The sequence below is a fragment of the Aquarana catesbeiana genome, linkage group LG05 (assembly GCF_042186555.1).
Source record: "Aquarana catesbeiana isolate 2022-GZ linkage group LG05, ASM4218655v1, whole genome shotgun sequence".
Taxonomy (NCBI): Eukaryota; Metazoa; Chordata; class Amphibia; order Anura; family Ranidae; genus Aquarana; species Aquarana catesbeiana.
In genome coordinates this window covers 185,849,235-185,871,716 of record NC_133328.1, presented here as the reverse complement: position 1 = coordinate 185,871,716, position 22,482 = coordinate 185,849,235, and the positions used below count along the sequence as shown (strand labels likewise).

At 42.9% G+C, this 22,482-nt stretch overlaps 1 protein-coding gene across 2 annotated transcripts in view; it reads right to left on the bottom strand.

Annotated features, from left to right (window-relative positions):
* LARS2 (leucyl-tRNA synthetase 2, mitochondrial) overlaps nucleotides 1-22,482 on the bottom strand; it is a 349,131-nt gene that overhangs the window by 185,068 nt on the left and 141,581 nt on the right. The gene's annotated exons all lie outside the window — the stretch shown is intronic.

Sequence of the window (22,482 nt, the reverse complement as noted above, 5' to 3'; positions counted from 1 at the left end):
ATATTTTTGAAAAAAAAAAAAATATTTTTGAAAAAAAAAAATCATTTTTGAAAAAAAAAATTATTTTTGAAAAAAAAAAATATTTTTGAAAAAAAAATTACTTAAAAAAAAAAATAATTTCGAAAAAAAAAATTATTTTTGAGAAAAAAAATTACTTTTAAAAAAAAATCATTTTTGAAGAAAAAAAAATCATTTTTGAAGAAAAAAAATCATTTTTGAATAAAAAAAATTCATTTTTGAAATAAAAAAATTCATTTTTGAAAAAAAAAAATTACTTTTGAAAAAAATGTTCAGCTCTTTCAGCGAATGATGGAACTTTTTTACTACTATTTATACTTTTTAAAATATTAAGCTTTTTAACACTTTTCACAGTTACTCAAGCCACTCCACCCCACCCAGTTACTCCGCCCACTCCAGTTGTAGAGGCAAGAACACTTTCACAATTTCCCCAGAAATTGTAGCTTTTCTAGTTTTTTATTATTATTCTTTTTTATACACTTTTTTTTTATCTGCAAGAACAGAGAGATATGAAGTATCGCTCACCTCCATTCATAGAAAGAGAAAACACAGGGGTGGGCTTCACAGTAACTGATCACTATGATAGCCAATCAGAAGCTATCACAACGATCAGGTGACCTGGAATTTTGAGTTCCAGGTCCCAAGCGTTAGTACGGGCCTGGGGCTCTCAGTGAGACAAAGGGAGATACACAAATATGTGGCCCCACGGGAAAAAGCCCAGTCCAGTGGGGCTGCATATTTGCGTACACTTATTAATGTTTTCCACCAATATTTGCACAACTTTCTTCCAAGATTCACATATTTTCCACATAAGATGTGATTAAAATATAGGCGTATCTTAGGTAGAAGTTGGAAATAAGCATCATGCCACTGCCACTGCTACTTGAATGGCCACTTGTGGAATGTGGCTGATGTGCATAAATCACAAGGCAGGTTTTACAGGAATACAAATCTTTTGGAATGTAAGCCTATAAACATATAAGGATTTTAATGATATTTGCCTGGAGCTATGTTTTATGAAATCTAGCACCTTTAAAGCGTTAAATATTTAGTGCAAATAAAGTGATAAAATACCAATTTTATTCCTGGTATTAATGCTACAAAATGTGGTAAAGTTCCAAAGTGGTGAAAAAAATTAGATCACTGAATATGTATTTATAAGTATTATTTTAATTGAGGGCAGACTGATTAAAAAAATAAGAATGATAATTTGTCCACTTTTTGGCACGGAAGTGCAGGAGGTGTCAGATGCTGTGACAGCGTGATGTGTGAGGGAGTGTGAGAACAGCGGACTGGACTCCCATTACCCCCCAACCTGTGACCGAGAGCGGCAGTGGGTGACCCGGGGACAGAGAGCGGCAGCAGGAGCGGGACATTGTGATGGTGGAGCGGGAGTAGCTGGGGAGAGTATCACCTCACAGACGCGGACAGAGGAGGTGGGAGTAAATCCAGCAGGACTGGGAGGTGGAAGGCTGACCGGGAGGGGCGGCGGGTAAGTGCAACTGCAGACCAGAGGAGAGAGTGCAAAAGGGAGTGTGACAGACGGACTAGAGAGGGGCGGCTGTGCAGAGCTACACAGAGACACAAATAATAAAAAACTGACTGACAGTGTATGTGAGTACCTGTGTATTGTGAGTACCTGTGTGCTATGAGTACCCGAGTGCTGTGGGTACCCGTGTGCTATGATTGGACGTGTGCTGTGAGTACCTGCGTGCTGTAGAGTATTAGTGTCAGGAAGCTAGTTGTTAAGTTAATCGGACAGAGCAGAATTCCCAATCCCCATTAAATTAGTGGGAACGATGACTGGCAGGTATGGAGATACGACTCGGTGTACATCTTGCGGCATGTATGCGATCCGATTGAGGTGCGAATACTGCTGTGCAAAATGCAAGAATGTTGTTTCCCTGGAAGCCCAGGTCCAGAATCTAAGGAAGCAACCATCAACACTGAGAAGACTATCCATACTTAAGGAGAGTTGGGATTGTACCCAGCAGGTGCCAGCACAGAGGCAGGTAGAGACAAAGAGGTACAAGCACCAAAGCAGAGTAGACGGGTGACAGTCGGGAAGGGTAGAGGGGAAAGGGTCAAGGAGGCCGATCCTGGGCTGGAACATCCCAATAAGTACACCCCGCTGCGTGATATTGCGGAAACCAGTCAGAAACCAGCATTGCTGGAGCAGAGTGACGCCTCTAGCTGCCAAAGGAATAACACCTACAAGGAGGACAGGGGGTAAAGCCAAGGAAAAGGACATTCTGGTGGTAGGGGACTCAATTCTCAGAAGGACAGAGAGGGCAATATGTCACAAAGACCTGAAGCGCCGAACTGTATGTTGCCTTCCAGGCGCTCAGGTTCGGCACATCACAGATCTGGTGAACAGATTACTGGGAGGGGCTGGGAAAGACCAGGCTGTCATGGTGCAGGTTGGCACCAATGACAAAGTCAGAGGAAGATGGAGATTTTAGGGACTTAGGAGCTAAATTGAGGATTAGGACCTCCAAGGTAGTATTCTCAGAAATACTACCGGTACCTTGAGCCACACCAGAGAGGCAGCGGGAGATTAGGGAAGTACACAAGTGGCCGAGGAGCTGGTGTAGAAAGGAGGGGTTCGAGATCCTGGAGAACTGGGCCGACTTCTCAGTTGGTTACCGGCTCTTTAGCAGGGACAGACTACACCTAAATGGGGAAAGTGCAGATCGGCTGGGAGAAAAGATGGCCGACAAGTTAGAGGGGCTTTTAAACTAGGCGACTGGGGTGGGGGGGAGGGCAGTTGTAGAGATAGCCAGCGTGGAACAAATTGCAGAGGGTAGCATTGGGGGCATTAGTAGTAGGTTGACTAAAGCACCTAAACCTGAGGTAAGTATAGTAACAAGTCCTATTTGTAACCTCAGAACACCCAATAAGGAGATAGTATGCATCCGGACAAAACTACATGGCTTATTCACTAATGCCAGGAGTCTGGCATAACTAGAGTTGCTATTGTACGAGGAGGATTTAGATTTTGTGGGAATTAAAGAGACTTGGTTCAACAGCTCTCATAATTGGCTGGCAACCATTCAAGGGTATTCCCTATATCACAGAGATAGGAGGGTAAAAAAGGGGGAGGGGTATGCCTGTATATCAAGAATGATGTAAAAGTGAATGTGAGGGACATCACAAATGGTGCAAGGGAGGAGGTGAAATCCTTATGGGTAGAGCTACAAAGGGAGGAAACCAAGGGGAAAGTAATACTAAGAGTATGCTATAGACCCCCTAACCAGAGGGAGGAGGGGGAGGCGAATCTCCTATCACAGTTTGAAATGGCGGCAAGGATAGAAAGTGTTATTATAATGGGGGATTTTTATTATCCAGACATAGACTGGGCGAAAGGAACAGCTAATTAGTCTAAGGCTCGACATTTCCTAAATGTCTTGCAGCACAATTTCATGGGTCAAATGGTAAAATGTACCAACAAGAAACAAAGCGTTACTAGACCTACTGATTACTAACAATACAGACTTGATCACAGAAGTGGAAATACGGGGCAATTTAGGAAACAGCGATCACAGGTCAATTTGTTTCAGGATAAACAGATAGGAAACATAAGGGGAATAGAAAGACACTGAATTTCAAAAGAGACAACTTTCATAAACTACACTCCTTGCTAGAAGATATTAAATGGGATAAAATCTAAGGAACAATGAACACGGAAGTAAAATGGGTGTGCTTTAAGAGCATATTAAAAAGGGGTATTAGCCTTCTGAGGTCAAGGGATTGAGGGTGGGATGCTTGGAAGAGAAGTTGTCCCTGTACACGGACGATGCCCTACTTTTCTTGAATGATGCGGGTCCGTCACTCTCTTTGACACGTTTGGCGCGTTCTCTGGCATACAGATTAACTGGTCCAAGTCTATCCTCTTCCCAATTGACGATCAGGTAATTAATTTAGCCCCTTCCTCCCCACTACAATGGGTTGAGCAGTTTAAGTATCTGGGAGTGCAGGTGACTAGACGAATAGCTGGCTTTTTTGACCGGAATCTCCAACCAGTCTTAACATCACTCAAAGCTTGTTGCTCATCATGGTCTGGGCTCCCACTGAATTTACTAGGCCGAATCAATTTGGTAAAAATGATGCTTCTCCCGGCCAGTTGTCTCCTGCCCAACCCCTTTGGGGCAATCCTGCACTCTCCCATTTCTGTACCATTCAGGATCCCCAGCTGCGGGCACAATATGGGATCAAGACTGTTGGGGATATTATGCCCATGGGTGCCCTTTTAAACTTTTCACAATTGTCTCAGAGGTTTAATCTGCCAGGCTGGATGCTGTTTTGGTATTTCTAGCTGTGACATGCTGCAGCGGCCCAGTTCCCTCGTAATCCTATACTCAAAGCTACTTTAGCTCCTGGGGACCTAGATAAACCACTATCAGCACTGTATAGCGCCCTCATTTGTACTGAAATACCTAGAATGGAAAAGCTTTGGGAATACTGGAATGAGGACATTCCCTCCCTAGATAAAGAGGACTGGGAGGATAGCCTAGAACAGGGTCTTAAGCTTATAATTTCATCCCGAGATAGGCTAATCCAGGTTACGTTTCTTCATCGGATCTATTATACTCCTGTAAGGCTGCAGAGAATGTTTCCAGAATGAGATCCTACCTGTCCTCGTTGCCAACTCCAACCGGGTTCATATATACATATGTTCTGTGAATGCCCTTCCATAAAGACATACTGGAAGGCAGTCTTTGATGAAATTAACCTCTGGCTACAACTTGACCTAATCCCTACTCCCTCTTTGGCCATATTGGGCATCCCTGATGAAGACCAGCGCTCCCATCAGTCTGAGTTTCTTATAGCCTATCTCCTCTATTATGCCAAAAAAGAGATTTTACTCAAATGGTCGTCCTCAAACCAACCAGCGGTGTCCACTTGGGAGTCCATGGTAAACGCAGCCCTGCCCTTATATAAAATGACCTACTCAAATAGGGGTTACCATTGGAAATTTGAGAAAGTGTGGTCCCCCTGGACATTGACCTGAACTCCCACTGGTGGGGGGTTAGGTCCGGATGTCGGATATACCTTATTTTATGCTACCAATGCTTCCCCTTGGTGATACAATAATGTGCAAGGTTTATTTGACATGTGAACACTTATTTGTCTGCAGAATTCTAAGTAATGATTGTCGGCTCTCTATATTGCGGTTTTGCTGTACCATGATTGATCATCTTGTTTATGATACTAAGCGGTTTCTTTACATATGCTGTAAAAGGTAATCTTCTCAATAAAGCACATCTGTTTGTTAAAAAATTAGCCAGTGCATCCCAATGGGAAATAAATTTAAAAGTGCTAATAAAAGTCCCCGGTGGTTTAACTCCAACGTAAAAATGCATATAAAAGCAAAGGAGAAGGGTCATCATCAGCATTCCAACTTTACAAAGTATGCAATAAGAAATGTAAGGGTGCAATCAGGGCGGCTAAGATAGAACACGAAAGGCACATAGCGGAGGAGAATCAAAAAAATCCCAAGAAATTCTTTAAGTATATAAATAGTAAGAGAGGGAGATCAGATCATATTGGCCCCATAAAGAATGATGAAGGGAATCTGGTTACAAAGGATGGAGAGATGGCGAAGGTTTTGAATTTATTCTTTTCTTCAGTCTTAACAGGGGGCTTCAGTAACCAAAACTGCAAGGTTTATCCTCATCACATGTCACAGGACGCACCATTATGGCTAACAGAGGACAGAATTAGAAATAGACTTGAAAAACTTAACATTAATAAGTCACCGGGATCAGGTGGCTTGCAACCGAGGGTCCTTAAGGAACTCAGTCAAGTAGTTGCCAGACCATCTACTGACTGGTATGGTACCAGCTAATTGGAGAAAAGTCAATGTAGCATCAATATTTAAAAAAGGACCAAGATATATCCCTGGGAACTACAGACCAGTTAGCCTAATGTCAATACTATGCAAGCTTCTAGAGGGGATGATAAGGGATTATATACAAGATTTTAGTAATGAAAACGGTATCATTAGCAGTAATCAGCATGGATTCATGAAGAATCGTTCTTGCCAAACCAATCTATTAACCTTCCAAAAGGAGGTGAGCTGTCATCTATATTAAGGAAGGCCTGTAGACGTGGTGTATCTGGATTTTGCAAAGGCATTTGATACAGTTCCCCATAAACATTTACTGTACAAACTAAGGTCTGTCAGCATGGACCATAGGGTGAGTACATGGATTGAAAACTGGCTACAGGGGTGAGTTCAGAGGGTGATAATAAATGGGGAGTACTCGGATTGGACCGGTGTGGAAAGTGCAGTCCCCCAGGGTTCTGTCCTGGGACCAATCCCATTTAATTTATTCATAAACGATCTGGAGGATGGGATAAACAGCTCATTCTCAGTATGTGCGGATACTAAGCTAAGCAGGGCAATAATTTCTCTGCAGGATGTGGAAACCTTGCAAGAAGATCTGAACAAATTAATGGGGTGGGCAACTATATGGCAAATGAGGTTTAATGTAGAAAAATATAAAATAATGCGTTTGGGTGCCAAAAATATGAATGCAATCTACTCACTAGAGGGAGAACCTCTGGGGGAATCTAGGATGGAAAAGGACCTGGTATCTTAGTAAATGACAGGCTCAGCAATGACATGCAATGCCAAGCTGCTACAAGCAAAGTCAACAGAATATTGACATGTATTAAAAAGGGGATTAAAGCCAGAGATAAAACGATAATTCTCCCACTCTACAAGACTCTGGTCCAGCCACACCTGGAGAATGCCATCCAGTTCGGGGCTCCAGTCCTCTGGAAGGATGTGCTGGAACTGGAGAGGGTCCAGAGAAGGGCAACAAATCTAATTAAAGATGAGTTCCAGCCACAAAAAGTACTGTAGCTGCTGACTATTATTAAGGACACTTACCTGTCCAGGGAGCCCGCAATGTCGGGCCCCCGAGGCCAATTCGACCACCGGCTCGGGTGCAGCCATTACAACTAAGGGAAACCGGCAGTGGAGCCTTCAAGCTTCACAGCCAGTTTTCTACTGTGCATGAGTGAGTCACGCGGCACATTGTGAATGGCCACCTTGTCTTCTGGCACACACAAGGAGGAGGGCTCACCGCAGAAGAGTATGTACTTCGCTGCGGCTGGGCTAGGACGGTAGCACACTTTGTACTTCTAAAAATGTAGGAAAGAAAAAATATATATAGTTATACAAAAACGAGGGGTGGAGAGGTGGTCTTTAAGACCAGATTGTAAAAGCTGGTGGTAGACTGAAGGACCTTAGTTATGAGGAAAGATTACGAGCACTGAACTTCTTTTCTCTGGAGAAGATGTGCTTGAGAGGAGATATGATTTCAATGTACAAATACTGTACTTGTGACCCCACAATAGGGATAAAACTTTTCCACACAAGCGAACTTAAAAAGACACAAGGCCATTCATTAAATTAGAAGAAAAGTGGTTTAACTTTAAACTGCGTAGAGGGTTCTTTACTGTAAGAGCGGTAAGGATGTGGAATTCTCTTCCACAAGCAGTGGTTTCAGCAGGGAGCATAGATAATTAAAAAAAAACTATTAGATAGGCACCTAAACAACCACAACATACAGGGATATACAATGTAATATTGACATAAAAGCACACACAGGTTGGACTTGATGAACTTGTGTCTTTTTTCAACCTCACCTCACTATGTAACTATGTGGGATTCAGTTAAATTTCCAAAACTAAAAACCCAACAATGTTATGCAGTATCTGAACAGAGAATTCCAATAAGTGGGTGAAACAAAGCATCCTGTGTCATTCTATGGTAGGCCACGCCATAAAGCTGAAGTCCAAAATTGGGTTTATTTAAATCTTGTGTATAAAAGCCACCACATTTTAGGGGCAACACATCGACCCTTCACTAGGGTTGAATACAAAGAATAAATAATAATGTTACATCAAATATGATAACACAGAGTATAAAACTACATCCCAAATGTTATAGAAGTATTGAAAGGACAATTGCTGAATCCATAATGTTAAATCACAAAACAAAAAACCTGTAAATTGGTGGTATTCAAAATATAAAAATCTAGTCATAAAAGTAATGCATAAAAGTGGCATTAAAACCAGAACAGAGCAATAATAGGATTTTTAATACAGCTTACCTGTAAAATCCTTTTGTTTGAGTACATCACGGGACACAGAGCAGCTATAGTAATTACTATGTGGGTTTTACGCCACCTATAGGTGAATGGACACTAGCATACCCAAAAGACAGGAAGCCCCCCTCTATATAACCCCTCCCATACAGGAAGTACTTCCATTTTGTAGCAAAGCAATGTATATCCTAGCAAGAGGGGAGGGACCTCTGTGTCCCGTGATGTACTCCAAGAAAAGGATTTTACAGGTAAGCTGTATTAAAATCCTATTTTATTTATCATACATCACAGGACACAGAGCAGCCATAGTAATTACTATGTGGGATGTCCCAAAGCAATGCCCCTGAGGGGAGGGAGACACATGTCAAAGCAGGCCACCATCAGATGTGAGGACATATACTGCTGCTCGCAGTACACTTTGCCCAAAAGCGGCATCCTCCTGCCGCCTTACATCCATCAGGTAAAATTTTGTAAATGTATGTACTGACGGCCAAGTTGCGGCCTTGCAAATCTGAGCCATAGAGGCCTGGTGACGCACTGCCCATAAAGCACTCACTCCCCTTGTAGAGTGCGCTCTACTTTGAAAAGGTGGAACCCTTCTTTTCCATCCATAAGCCTGAATTAGAACCTAATGAATCCACTGTGAAATAGTCGATTTTGACGCTGCCTGCCCTTTTTTGGGCCCCTCTGACAGCACAAACAAAGCATCAGTTTTCCGAATCTGAGCTGTCACCTTCAGAAAGATCCTGACAGTTATCACCACATCGAGAGAATGTAACAATTTTTTCTTCCGCAGAGCGAGGTTCTGGGAAAAAAGAAGGCAGGGAGACACCTTGGTTCAAGTAAAAACTGGACACTACCTTAGGCAGAAAGGTTGGGTGAGGACGCAACACCACCTTGTCTTTATGAATAATTAAGTATGGCTGTTTACAGGAAAAAGCTGCCAATTCTGACACTCTCCTTGCCGAGGTTACTGCAACCAAAAAAAAACAACTTCCTTGTCAAAAGGATCAAGGGAATATGGTGCAAAGGGTCAAAGGGTTGTCTTTGCAAGACCGATAAAACTAGATTCAAATCCCATGGGCACAATGGCGGCCTGACTGGCGGAGTTATATGAGTTACCCCTTGTATAAAGGCCCTGATCAAAGAATGCCAAGCAAGTAGTCTTTGAAAAAATACTGACAAGGCCGAGAACTGGCCCTTGATGGTACTAGCTTCATTTCTAATTGTAGGAAGGTAAGAATTCTTCCAATTACATACTTTCAAGGATGCCATCTTTTGTCTTCACACCAGGAAATATAGGACCTCCAGATCCTATAATAAATGGCCCTAGAAGCTGGCTTCCTTGCATTAATCAGGGTAGTCAGCACTGAGCCCGAAAACCCCTGATCCTTTAAAATTTGGGCTTCAATAGCCAAACGGTTAAATTTAGCAATTGTAAGGCAGGATAGAACACTGGTTCTTGCGAAAGCAAGTCTGGATGGAATGGAAGAGTCCACGGTTTCCCTACAGCCAAGCTTATGATCTCTGCATACGAGGATCTTCTGGGCCACGCCGCGGCTACCAGCATCACCGACTTCCCTTCCTCCTTGATCCTGCGTAGAAGCCGTGGTAGCAGCTGAACTGGGGGAACACATAAATCATTGAAAACTGATCCCAAGGGGTCACTAGCGCATCTGTCCTGAATGTAAGCGGATCCCTTGACCTTGACACAAAGCTGTCCAACTTCTTGTTGAATCTGGACGCCAACAGATCTATGTCAGGGGTACCCTACTTTTGGCATATGGCTGAAAAAACCTCGGGATGCAGGGACCATTCCCCTGGGGGCAATTGTTGGCGGCTTAAGAAGTCCGCCTGCCAATTCTCCACTCCCGGAATGAAGACTGTTGACAGAAAAGGCACATGCTTCTCTGCCCATGTCAGAATATGGTCCACCTCCCTCTGGGCCGCCTGACTCCTGGTACCCCCTTGGTGGTTGATGTAAGCCACAGCTGTGGCATTGTTGGATTATATCCTGACAGGACAACCCTGCAACCTGAAAGTCCAGGATATTAGAGCCAGACGCGCTGCCCGAATCTCTAGAATGTTGATGGGCAAGACTTTTTCTTTCTCTGACCACTTCCCCTCGACAGTGGCCTCACCCAGAACTGCTCCGCAGCCAAAGAGGCTGGCATTCGTTGTTACTACCTTCCAGGCTACTGGCATGAAGGATTTCCCCTTCCGCAAATTTCTAGCTATCAACCACCAATTAAGGCTCTGGCACACCTTTGGGGACAGATACATTGGGTAGTCCAAGGCTTGGATCCTCTTGTTCCAAGCAGACAGAATACTGTTTTGCAACAGTCTCGAATGAAATTGGGCATAGGGAATAGCTTAGAAAGAAGCCACCATTTTTCCCTAGCAACCTCATGCAAAGGCGAATGGAGGGAACCCTCTTTCCCTTGACCATACAGACCAGATCTCTTATAGCCCTGACCTTTGTCTGAGGCAAAAAGACCTTTTCTTGGACTGTGTCTATGACCAGACCCAAGTATTCTAGCCTTCTTACTGGCCGTAAGGCTGACTTCTCTAGGCTGAAAATCCAACCCAGGTGTTCCAATTACTTGACCGCGCTGGACACACTCTGGTCTAGCTGTGCAGCCGACTGATCTACAAGCAGCAGGTCATCTAGGTATGCCATTACTGATATACCCTGGACCTGTAATCTTGCTAATAACGGGGCCACAATTTTTGTGAACACCCGGGGGGCGGTGGCTAACCCGAAGGGCAAGGACAAGAACTGAAGATGGCGCTGTTCCACCTCGAACTGCAGAAATTTCTGGTGAGCGGGGCAAATTGGCACATGCAGATATGCATCTTTGATGTCTACTGATGCTAGAAATTCTCCTCCCCTCAGAGTGGACACAACTGACTGGATTAACTCCATGCGAAAGGAGCGGATGTGTCAGGAGAATATTGCTTCCAGGCATCAAAGCCCTGTCCCTGCGCGCATGCGCAGCGGAACGGCGCTCCGGCGCATGCTCATTCGCGGGCCGGCAATCCGGCACACGCACTAGCGCACGCCCTACGTGACCCTTGGGCTGGCCTATAAAAAGGCACCAATTGCTGGTTTGTCTTCAGCTTCCCGTGAATCTCTGCTTCCTGTTGTTGATACCGGACTACCTGCTTTTGACCCGGATTGATCTCGACTATTCTGCTTATCTCCTGAACCTGACCCTTGGCTTGTTATACGGATTCCGCTCCTCTCCAGTGTTTGACCCCCTGCTTGTGACCCGGACCTGCCTGCTATCTCCTTGCCCTTGAACCTTTGCTTGTATCCTGGACTTCCCTTGTGTCTTCCTGTCACACTGTTTTTGATATACTGATCCTGTGTGTTTGACCCTCAGCCTGGTTCTGGACTTTCTCTTGTATGCAAGTAGAGGCGCAAAAACCGGAAGCCTCATATTACCATTATGTTAGTGGCAAACTAAAAAATTGCTATTAATATAGTCCATAGAGTCTATGTAAACAAGGGCAAAATGGTATTTAATAGTCCACACAGAGGGCTGCCTTCCAGGGAGAGCTGAAACCAAGCTCCTAAATCTGCAGGAAAAAACACAAGGAGAGGAGGCGCCTCTAAGTGCAGTATGAAAGCCAGTTTATTTAAAAAATCAATGTGCAAGCGACTCACATTTTGCAGAGTAAAATACAGCATGTGATGTAGTTAAAATCCAAGGAGGGAGTCCATCAGAACAGTCACGAGTGTCCCTGCTGCCTGCTGTGCGTAGGGCTTTGCTAAACACCGCTCGAGCCGGCCGCGGTGGTGTTGAACTTCAAAGCGAGGCCTGGAACGCTGGTGGAGGGCAGGCGCGGAGCTGTGACGTCACTGGAATGCGACGCGTTTCATGAGCGTACGGGCTACGATGTCACGGTAGCTGCGCTCTTTCATCAAGCTACAAGTGGATGGTGAAAGCGGCTTAAGAAGGAGTTGGGGGAGGGAAAAAGAAAAAAGGGGAGGGGGAGAGAGAAGGAAACAAGAGTGGGATGGGAAAGGGGGAAAGTATATGGCAGCACTCTATAGGAAAAGAAATTTTGAATCTAAGAAACAATCTCAATTAATAACAAGCTTACAGATGATAGATATTATTATGAGGAATTCCCATGTGAAAGCAATATAGAAAATGTTAAAAAGGAGGAAAAACTAATAAAAATAATAGTAAAAATAATAATAAAAAATAATAAATATATTAATAAATGTTTAAATAAAAGTATGGAATTGATAATTTATCATAGATAATGAAAATGCTGATGAGAAATGATGGGATAATATATAGGGTGGATAATTGGGTAAACACAACACTGGGACAACACGTTCTGACATAGGTTGATACTATTAAGAACTGATAAGTGGTATGAAAAATAATTTAGCAATAAAAATATGGATTGAGAAGGTTTTTGAAAGAATTAAATAATAAGGTAATGGAAAGATAAATAAAGGTAAGTATAAATAAAAAAAAAAAAAAAATTAGAAAAAATTAATTAAAAAATTATTAAAAAATTAAAAAATTAATTAATTAAAGAAGTCTCAGTAATGTAGTCAGAGGTATTGGTATATATGCATGCATATACATATACGCACACCAATATGCATCTGACCACAAACATACGCACATACGGACACCTCTGTTATATAGCCCCTACAACCTATATAAAACAGGGAGCTGGGGCTCTCTTATGTGAAGGAACCAATACATGTGTGTGGGTCCAATACATTTAGAATTTCGGATGTTGTGTTGAAAGTTTATGAATGTTTTCGGAAAAACATGTGGTGCAGATAAAAAACGTTTGACCTGTAAGGAACGATATATAATTATCAATTGGGGCCACCAATACGTTAAGTTAACTTTTATACACAAACAGATGTAACAAGGATATATGGTATATTGTTTATAAGATGGTAGCAATTTCGATGCTTTCATTGATTCCTCCTGGCGAGAGTACATCTAGGGTGTAGATCCGAAAGGTCTCACGTGCACAGAGCTTTTTGAACCTCTCAGCCGCTGGAAGGGACCTTGGGATCTGTTCGATAACCCATACTTCAAGGCCCTCTGTGGACCCTTGGTGAACTGAGGCAAAATGTTTTGGAACACTATGGGGGTCTGTTCCGCCCTCTATGAGCCTTCTGTGTTCGCCAAATCTTCGTCTTAAGGCTCTAATTGTCCGGCCTACATACATTAGGCCACATGGACACCTTAGGCTGTAGATGACAAAGTCAGATGAACAGTTAGAAAATTCTTTTAGCATGTAGGTCTTGCCTTTGGTAGTAAAGGATTTTCGTCCATGTTGGACGAAATTGCAGGTCTTACATAAGGCCTTACGGCATTGGTACATGCCCACCAGGGGGATCAGTGTAAGTACCGGTGGTGTGGTTGAGATAGGTTTAAACTTGCTGGGTGCAATCTTATTCTTAAGATTGGGGGCCCTGCGATAGATAACTTTGGGGCGGGGTGGGAGTAATGTTTTTAAATGAGGGTCTTGATGTAGAATACCCCAATGTTTTTCTAGAATCTTCTCCGTACCTTTATGCTTGTTGTGAAAGGTAGTTATAAACCTACTGGAGCCCTCATATGTAAGTTGATTGGTTTTCGGTTTTGGTGGTTTACCGTGCAGGTAATGTTTGAAAGCGTCTTCCACTAGGGTTTCAGGGTATTTTTTGTCATGGAACTTTCTTTTGAGGGTTTTACTTAATTCAACATAGTCTGAATCCCTAGTGCAGTTCTGCCGAAGACGGCAGAACTGTCCTTTGGGAATATTTGTGACCCATTTGGGAAGATGGCAACTTTCAAAATGCAAATAAGAGTTACCTGCTGTAGGTTTAGTGTCGTTTTTTGAGGTGATAGTGGAGCCATCGTGTCCCAATTCTAAATCTAGGAAAGCAATAGTGGCTGAGTCAGTGGCTGACGTAAAAGACAGCCCATAGGGATTGGCGTTGCAATGTTGGACAAAAGGGGTTATCAGGTCAGTATCGCCATCCCAGATGATAATTAAGTCGTTAATGTATCTTCCAAAGAATATGATGTTGGCCGTAAAGGGGTTGTTATTGTAGATGAAGTTATTTTCCCATAGACCCATCGCCAGGTTTGCGTAAGAGGGTGCGAAATTCGCCCCCATTGCTGTACCTTGTATCTGTTGGTAGTATTCCTCATTAAAGGAGAAGTAGTTACGTGTCAAGCAAAATCTTGTTGCCTCCACAATAAAGCTTGCCTGGCGCATATTGATGAGGGGTTCTGTGGACAAAAATTGTTCTAATGCCATCAGTCCGAAGTCATGTGGGATAGAAGTGTATAATGAACACACATCTAGTGAAAGCCAGACATAGGTGGGTTCCCACTTATATAAGGATAACATTTCCAAGAGGTGGGTACCATCTCGGATATATGATTGTAATTGGGCAACTATGGGCTGTAGGAAATGATCTATATATAAACTGAAGCCCGTGGTGACACTGTCCATGGCTGCCACGATAGGTCTGCCTGGGGGATCCTCTAAGCTTTTATGGATCTTCGGCAGGTGGTAAAAGTACGGTACTTGATAGAAGGTTTTTTGCAAGAAAGACTTCTCAACTTTAGTAATAATACCTTCTAGGAGGGCAGTAGAGATCAATTGGTCAGCTTCCATAGCGTATTCAGTTGTAGGGTCCCTGGGAAGTTTGACATATGTTGTGGTGTCAGAAAGTAACCTATATGATTCTTTGAGGTAATCTATTCTGTTTTGTAATACAATGCTCCCTCCTTTATCTGCAGATTTAATAACCAAATCCTCTGTATGGATAATTTTATCAAGTGCTTTGATTTCGGAAGGTGATAAGTTGTTGGGTTTGGAGGCCGAGGAGGATTCACATGATTTCTTAAAATCTGAAAAAACAATTCTATAAAAGGCTTCTAAGTAAGGTCCCTTGGACTGTGTGGGAAAGAATATTGATTTGGGTTTTAATGAAGTGTGGACAATGGGGGGAGATGTTGCAAGGTGCTGGGTCAGTATGTGGGCCAGCATATTGTCACCTAGAGATGCATCGGGATCATCAGTGTCTGGGGATTCGGGACTGGGGTCCAGTGACGCTATGGTGGAACTGGTTTCAGAATTGATAACAGAATTGCATAAAGTGTTAACTGATTTCTCTGATTAAATATGAAAATGCCTCTTGAGGGTAAGGTTACGTATATAACCATTGAGGTCTTTGAAAAGAACAAAGGGGTTAGGTTTGTTGGTGGGTGCAAAGTTGAGTCCTTGGCCAAGAAGGGATAGCTCTGCGTGGGATAACATGTGTGAGGATAGGTTGAATATTTTTATAGTTTGGGGTATTTCAGCATGTTTTGATTTCCTGCTTTGTCCTCCTCTGCAGCCTCTTCTGTGAGCTTTCTTTTTCGGGAGGTGTGTGCAAGAAGAGGACTGAGCACTAAAAAAGGAGCAGGAGAAGAGAATGGAATACTGGAGGAAGATGTGGATGGGGAATCATAGGGAATCGGTTTACTTGAGGTGGAAGATACCTTAGTTTGCAAAGGTTTTTGCTTAATGGAAATGGAAAGATCCACTGGGTTAGGAATGGGAGGAGGGACAATGAGGGTGTTAGGAACATCAGTGGAAGTGACTTGAACTGGAGCACTGGAAGCAGGAGAAGTAGATTGAATCATGGATGGTGGGTTGGGAGACCTGTTATAAAATTGGTGTAGAGCACGGATGAGTTCATCTTTTTTATTGTTATGAGAACGTTGAGGCAGTGGATCTGGAGCCTGTGAGTGGCGATTGTTCCGCTGGGGACTAGTAGATGTTCTACTATTAGAGAAACAAATGCTCATAAGGGGTATGGGGGGGTGATTGGGGGGTGTAGGGTCTTGTCTAATGTGGTTTGGAGGATGAGAGTTAGTACTGGTATGGAGTGTGTGGGGAATGTTCTTTTTATTCCATGTAAAGATCCTATTGAGGTTGTAGTCATCCAAGTCCCGCTTAAATTTCCCAATTTTTTTATTTATGAAGTTGTCCTCATCCTTTTTAGTGTTTTCTTTCAATATTTCTAACCATGGGGATGGAATGTGGGTAGAGAGTCTGGAAATCTCTTCTATGGTAGTGTTGACTTGTTGACTGGTAGAGTTAAATCTGTCCATGCGATGAGAAACAAGTGTTCCCATCCACTTAGTAGTACAAAATTCTGCAATACTAGCCCATTCTTTTTTATGCTCTTCATTCAAGAAGAGAGGGCAATCTTTCATTACACGCAGGCCTCTGGGGGAAACTGTAAGGTCAATATATTGCTGTAAGAAGAATTTGTCCCACCAATTTTCAATTTTCAAAGTATTGCAGAATTTTGTACTACTAAGTGGATGGGAACACTTATTTCTCATCGCACGGACAGATTTAACTCTACCAGTCAACAAGTCAACATTACCATAGAAGAGATTTCCAGACTCTCTACCCACATTCCATCCCCATGGTTAGAAATATTGAAAGAAAACACTAAAAAGGATGAGGACAACTTCATAAATAAAAAAATGGGGAAATTTAAGCGGGACTTGGATGACTACAACCTCAATAGGATCTTTACATGGAATAAAACATTCCTCACACACTCCATACCAGTACTAACTCTCATCCTCCAAACCACATTAGACAAGACCCTACACCCCCCAATCACCCCCCCATACCCCTTATGAGCATTCGTTTCTCTAATAGTAGAACATCTACTAGTCACCAGCGGAACAATCGCCACTCACAGGCTCCAGATCCACTGCCTCAATGTTCTCATAACAATAAAAAAGATGAACTCATCCGTGCTCTACACCAATTTTATAACAGGTCTCCCAACCCACCATCCATGATTCAATCTACTTCTCCTGCTTCCAGTGCTCCAGTTCAAGTCACTTCCACTGATGTTCCTAACACCCTCATTGTCCCTCCTCCCATTCCTAACCCAGTGGATCTTTCCATTTCCATTAAGCAAAAACCTTTGCAAACTAAGGTATCTTCCACCTCAAGTAAACCGATTCCCTATGATTCCCCATCCACATCTTCCTCCAGTATTCCATTCTCTTCTCCTGCTCCTTTTTTAGTGCTCAGTCCTCCTCTTGCACACACCTCCCGAAAAAGAAAGCTCACAGAAGAGGCTGCAGAGGAGGACAAAGCAGGAAATCAAAACATGCTGAAATACCCCAAACTATAAAAATATTCAACCTATCCTCACACATGTTATCCCACGCAGAGCTATCCCTTCTTGGCCGAGGACTCAACTTTGCACCCACCAACAAACCTAACCCCTTTGTTCTTTTCAAAGACCTCAATGGTTATATACGTAACCTTACCCTCAAGAGGCATTTTCATATTCAATCAGAGAAATCAGTTAACACTTTATGCAATTCTGTTATCAATTCTGAAACCAGTTCCACCATAGCGTCACTGGACCCCAGTCCCGAATCCCCAGACACTGATGATCCCGATGCATCTCTAGGTGACAATATGCTGGCCCACATACTGACCCAGCACCTTGCAACATCTCCCCCCATTGTCCACACTTCATTAAAACCCAAATCAATATTCTTTCCCACACAGTCCAAGGGACCTTACTTAGAAGCCTTTTATAGAATTGTTTTTTCAGATTTTAAGAAATTATGTGAATCCTCCTCGGCCTCCAAACCCAACAACTTATCACCTTCCGAAATCAAAGCACTTGATAAAATTATCCATACAGAGGATTTGGTTATTAAATCTGCAGATAAAGGAGGGGGCATTGTATTACAAAACAGAATAGATTACCTCAAAGAATCATATAGGTTACTTTCTGACACCACGACATATGTCAAACTTCCCAGGGACCCTACAACTGAATACGCTATGGAAGCTGACCAACTGATCTCTACTGCCCTCCTAGAAGGTATTATTACTAAAGTTGAGAAGTCTTTCTTGCAAAAAACCTTCTATCAAGTACCGTACTTTTAACACCTGCCGAAGATCCATAAAAGCTTAGAGGATCCCCCAGGCAGACCTATCGTGGCAGCCATGGACAGTGTCACCACGGGCTTCAGTTTATACATAGATCATTTCCTACAGCCCATAGTTGCCCAATTACAATCATATATCCGAGATGGTACCCACCTCTTGGAAATGTTATCCTTATATAAGTGGGAACCCACCTATGTCTGGCTTTCACTAGATGTGTGTTCATTATACACTTCTATCCCACATGACTTCGGACTGATGGCATTAGAACCATTTTTGTGCACAGAACCCCTCATCAATATGCGCCAGGCAAGCTTTATTGTGGAGGCAACAAGATTTTGCTTGACACGTAACTACTTCTCCTTTAATGAGGAATACTACCAACAGATACAAGGTACAGCAATGGGGGCGAATTTCGCACCCTCTTACGCAAACCTGGCGATGGGTCTATGGGAAAATAACTTCATCTACAATAACAACCCCTTTACGGCCAACATCATATTCTTTGGAAGATACATTGACGACTTAATTATCATCTGGGATGGCGATACTGACCTGATAACCCCTTTTGTCCAACATTGCAACGCCAATCCCTATGGGCTGTCTTTTACGTCAGCCACTGACTCAGCCACTATTGCTTTCCTAGATTTAGAATTGGGACACGATGGCTCCACCATCACCTCAAAAAACGACACTAAACCTACAGCAGGTAACTCTTATTTGCATTTTGAAAGTTGCCATCTTCCCAAATGGGTCACAAATATTCCCAAAGGACAGTTCTGCCGTCTTCGGCAGAACTGCACTAGGGATTCAGACTATGTTGAATTAAGTAAAACCCTCAAAAGAAAGTTCCATGACAAAAAATACCCTGAAACCCTAGTGGAAGACGCTTTCAAACATTACCTGCACGGTAAACCACCAAAACCGAAAACCAATCAACTTACATATGAGGGCTCCAGTAGGTTTATAACTACCTTTCACAACAAGCATAAAGGTATGGAGAAGATTCTAGAAAAACATTGGGGTATTCTACATCAAGACCCTCATTTAAAAACATTACTCCCACCCCGCCCCAAAGTTATCTATCGCAGGGCCCCCAATCTTAAGAATAAGATTGCACCCAGCAAGTTTAAACCTATCTCAACCACACCACCGGTACTTACACTGATCCCCCTGGTGGGCATGTACCAATGCCGTAAGGCCTTATGTAAGACCTGCAATTTCGTCCAACATGGACGAAAATCCTTTACTACCAAAGGCAAGACCTACATGCTAAAAGAATTTTCTAACTGTTCATCTGACTTCGTCATCTACGGCCTAAGGTGTCCATGTGGCCTAATGTATGTAGGCCGGACAATTAGAGCCTTAAGACGAAGATTTGGCAAACACAGAAGGCTCATAGAGGGCGGAACAGACCCCCATAGTGTTCCAAAACATTTTGCCTCAGTTCACCAAGGGTCCACAGAGGGCCTTGAAGTATGGGTTATCAAACAGATCCCGAGGTCCCTTCCAGCGGCTGAGAGGTTCAAAAAGCTCTGTGCACGTGAGACCTTTCGGATCTACACCCTAGATGTACTCTCGCCAGGAGGAATCAATGAAAGCATCGAAATTGCTACCATCTTATAAACAATATACCATATATCCTTGTTACATCTGTTTGTGTATAAAAATTAACTTAACGTATTGGTGGTCCCAATTGATAATTATATATCGTTCCTTACAGGTCAAACGTTTTTTATCTGCACCACATGTTTTTCCGAAAACATTCATAAACTTTCAACACAACATCCGAAATTCTAAATGTATTGGACCCACACACATGTATTGGTTCCTTCACATAAGAGGGCCCCAGCTCCCTGTTTTATATAGGTTGTAGGGGCTATATAACAGAGGTGTCTGTATGTGCGTATGTTTGTGGTCAGATGCATATTGGTGTGCGTATATGTATATGCATGCATATATACCAATACCTCTGACTACATTACTGAGACTTCTTTAATTAATTCATTTTTTAATTTTTTAATAATTTTTTAATTAATTTTTTCTAATTTTTTTTTTTTTTTTTATTTATACTTACCTTTATTTATCTTTCCATTACCTTATTATTTAATTCTTTCAAAAACCTTCTCAATCCATATTTTTATTGCTAAATTATTTTTCATACCACTTATCAGTTCTTAATAGTATCAACCTATGTCAGAACGTGTTGTCCCAGTGTTGTGTTTACCCAATTATCCACCCTATATATTATCCCATCATTTCTCATCAGCATTTTCATTATCTATGATAAATTATCAATTCCATACTTTTATTTAAACATTTATTAATATATTTATTATTTTTTATTATTATTTTTATTAGTTTTTCCTCCTTTTTAACATTGCTTTCACATGGGAATTCCTCATAATAATATCTATCATCTGTAAGCTTGTTATTAATTGAGATTGTTTCTTAGATTCTTAGATACTTTCCCCCTTTCCCATCCCACTCTTGTTTCCTTCTCTCTCCCCCTCCCCTTTTTCTTTTTCCCTCCCCCAACTCCTTCTTAAGCCGCTTTCACCATCCACTTGTAGCTTGATGAAAGAGCGCAGCTACCGTGACATCGTAGCCCGTACGCTCATGAAACGCGTCGCATTCCAGTGACGTCACAGCTCCGCGCCTGCCCTCCACCAGCGTTCCAGGCCTCGCTTTGAAGTTCAACACCACCGCGGCCGGCTCGAGCGGTGTTTAGCAAAACCCTACGCACAGCAGGCAGCAGGGACACTCGTGACTGATCTGATGGACTCCCTCCTTGGATTTTAACTACATCACATGCTGTATTTTACTCTGCAAAATGTGAGTCGCTTGCACATTGATTTTGTAAATAAACTGGCTTTCATACTGCACTTAGAGGCGCCTCCTCTCCTTGTGTTTTTTCCTGCGGACTTTCTCTTGTACCCACTCCGGCAAATTATCCACCTGCCAGTCGCTGCACAGCTACTCCTCTCTGCCAAGGACTTCACGCCAGTAGCCTTCTGCTTCCTGGGTAGCCTGTGCCTCTTTGTGCATCCACTCCCTGTCTCACCTCCGGGGGGCGGACTGCGCTTAGTCGCAAGGGTGAACCGCTCTCGGCATTTCGGCCTCGGTAAGTACTTTCCTGATAGGATGCTTAGAAATTTATTTAGATCTTTGAGATCTAGAATGGGTCTGGGTCTGGTTTTGGCACCGTGAAGAGATTTGAATAAAAACCCATGCCCTGCTCCTCTGTTGGAATTTCTGTAATTACACCCTGTGACGTTAACTGGTCCAGTGCCTGGAATAAAGACCTTCTTTTTAACAGGTCTCTGGGAACATTCGATCTTAGAAAATGAAATGGTGGAAACTCCTGAAACTCTAGCTTGAAGCCTAGAGATACTGTGGAGATGACCTATCTGTCTTGGATCTATTACCGCCAGGTTCCTGAAAACTGCAGAAGCCTTCCCCCCACTCGACCGAGTGGGGGCGCCCCTTCATAAGGTGGCCTTAGGACTCTGTTTTGCACGTTTCTGTCCCCAGGGCTTCTTCTGGCCTTGTGCTTGGCCTTGAAGCTTACCTCTTGAACCCGACGGCGGGTAGTCTGTCGAAACTGCCTGGAGGCTGCAGCACCTGGTGCCGGGGAAGAAGAACGTTTAAATGAAGGGAGCCTACTCCTTCTTTTAACTGGTAAAAGGGCACTCTTACCACCTGAAATCTTTTGGATATACTTATCCAAGTCGTCTCCAAACAACCGTTCCTTATGAAAAGGAAAACTTGCCAATAGTTTTTTGCATGGCAATTCAGCTGACCAATGCTGCAACCAGAGAATTCTGCGCATTTGCGCAGATAAGAGGGAAAAGCGTAACACCTGTTGAATAGAATCTTTAAGGGCATCCACCACAAAACATAAGGCCCTTGGCAGCTCTGCTATCTCGTGGGCCACTTCCCCTTGAGCAGGGACACCTTTAACGACTTGTTTGAGCTGGTCTTTTAAGGACTGACAAACCCCTATCGCTGCTACTGCAGGCTGTGCTGCTGAACCAGCTATAGACAAGGAGGCTTTAAGTAAAGATTCCAGCTTCTTATCGGTTGGATCTTTAAAAACCTGGACATTGTCTACTGGAGAAATAGCAGCATCCACTGCTGGCAAACTCCACTTCTTAAAGGTATATAAAATAGGGAATAGATGGCGCTGCCTATGAACTAAAAAGTGAGAATAATAAACCCCCCTTCCCGGGTAGGTATTAAAGGTGACGTAGTAAATCCCCCTTATCAGGTAAGTGATAGGAACCACAATATCCTGGGGTCTTATTTACTGCTCCAGGTTTCCCCAAAACCCAGTGTTGTGATCATAAATCACTAGTAAGTGCATATATATCAAAAC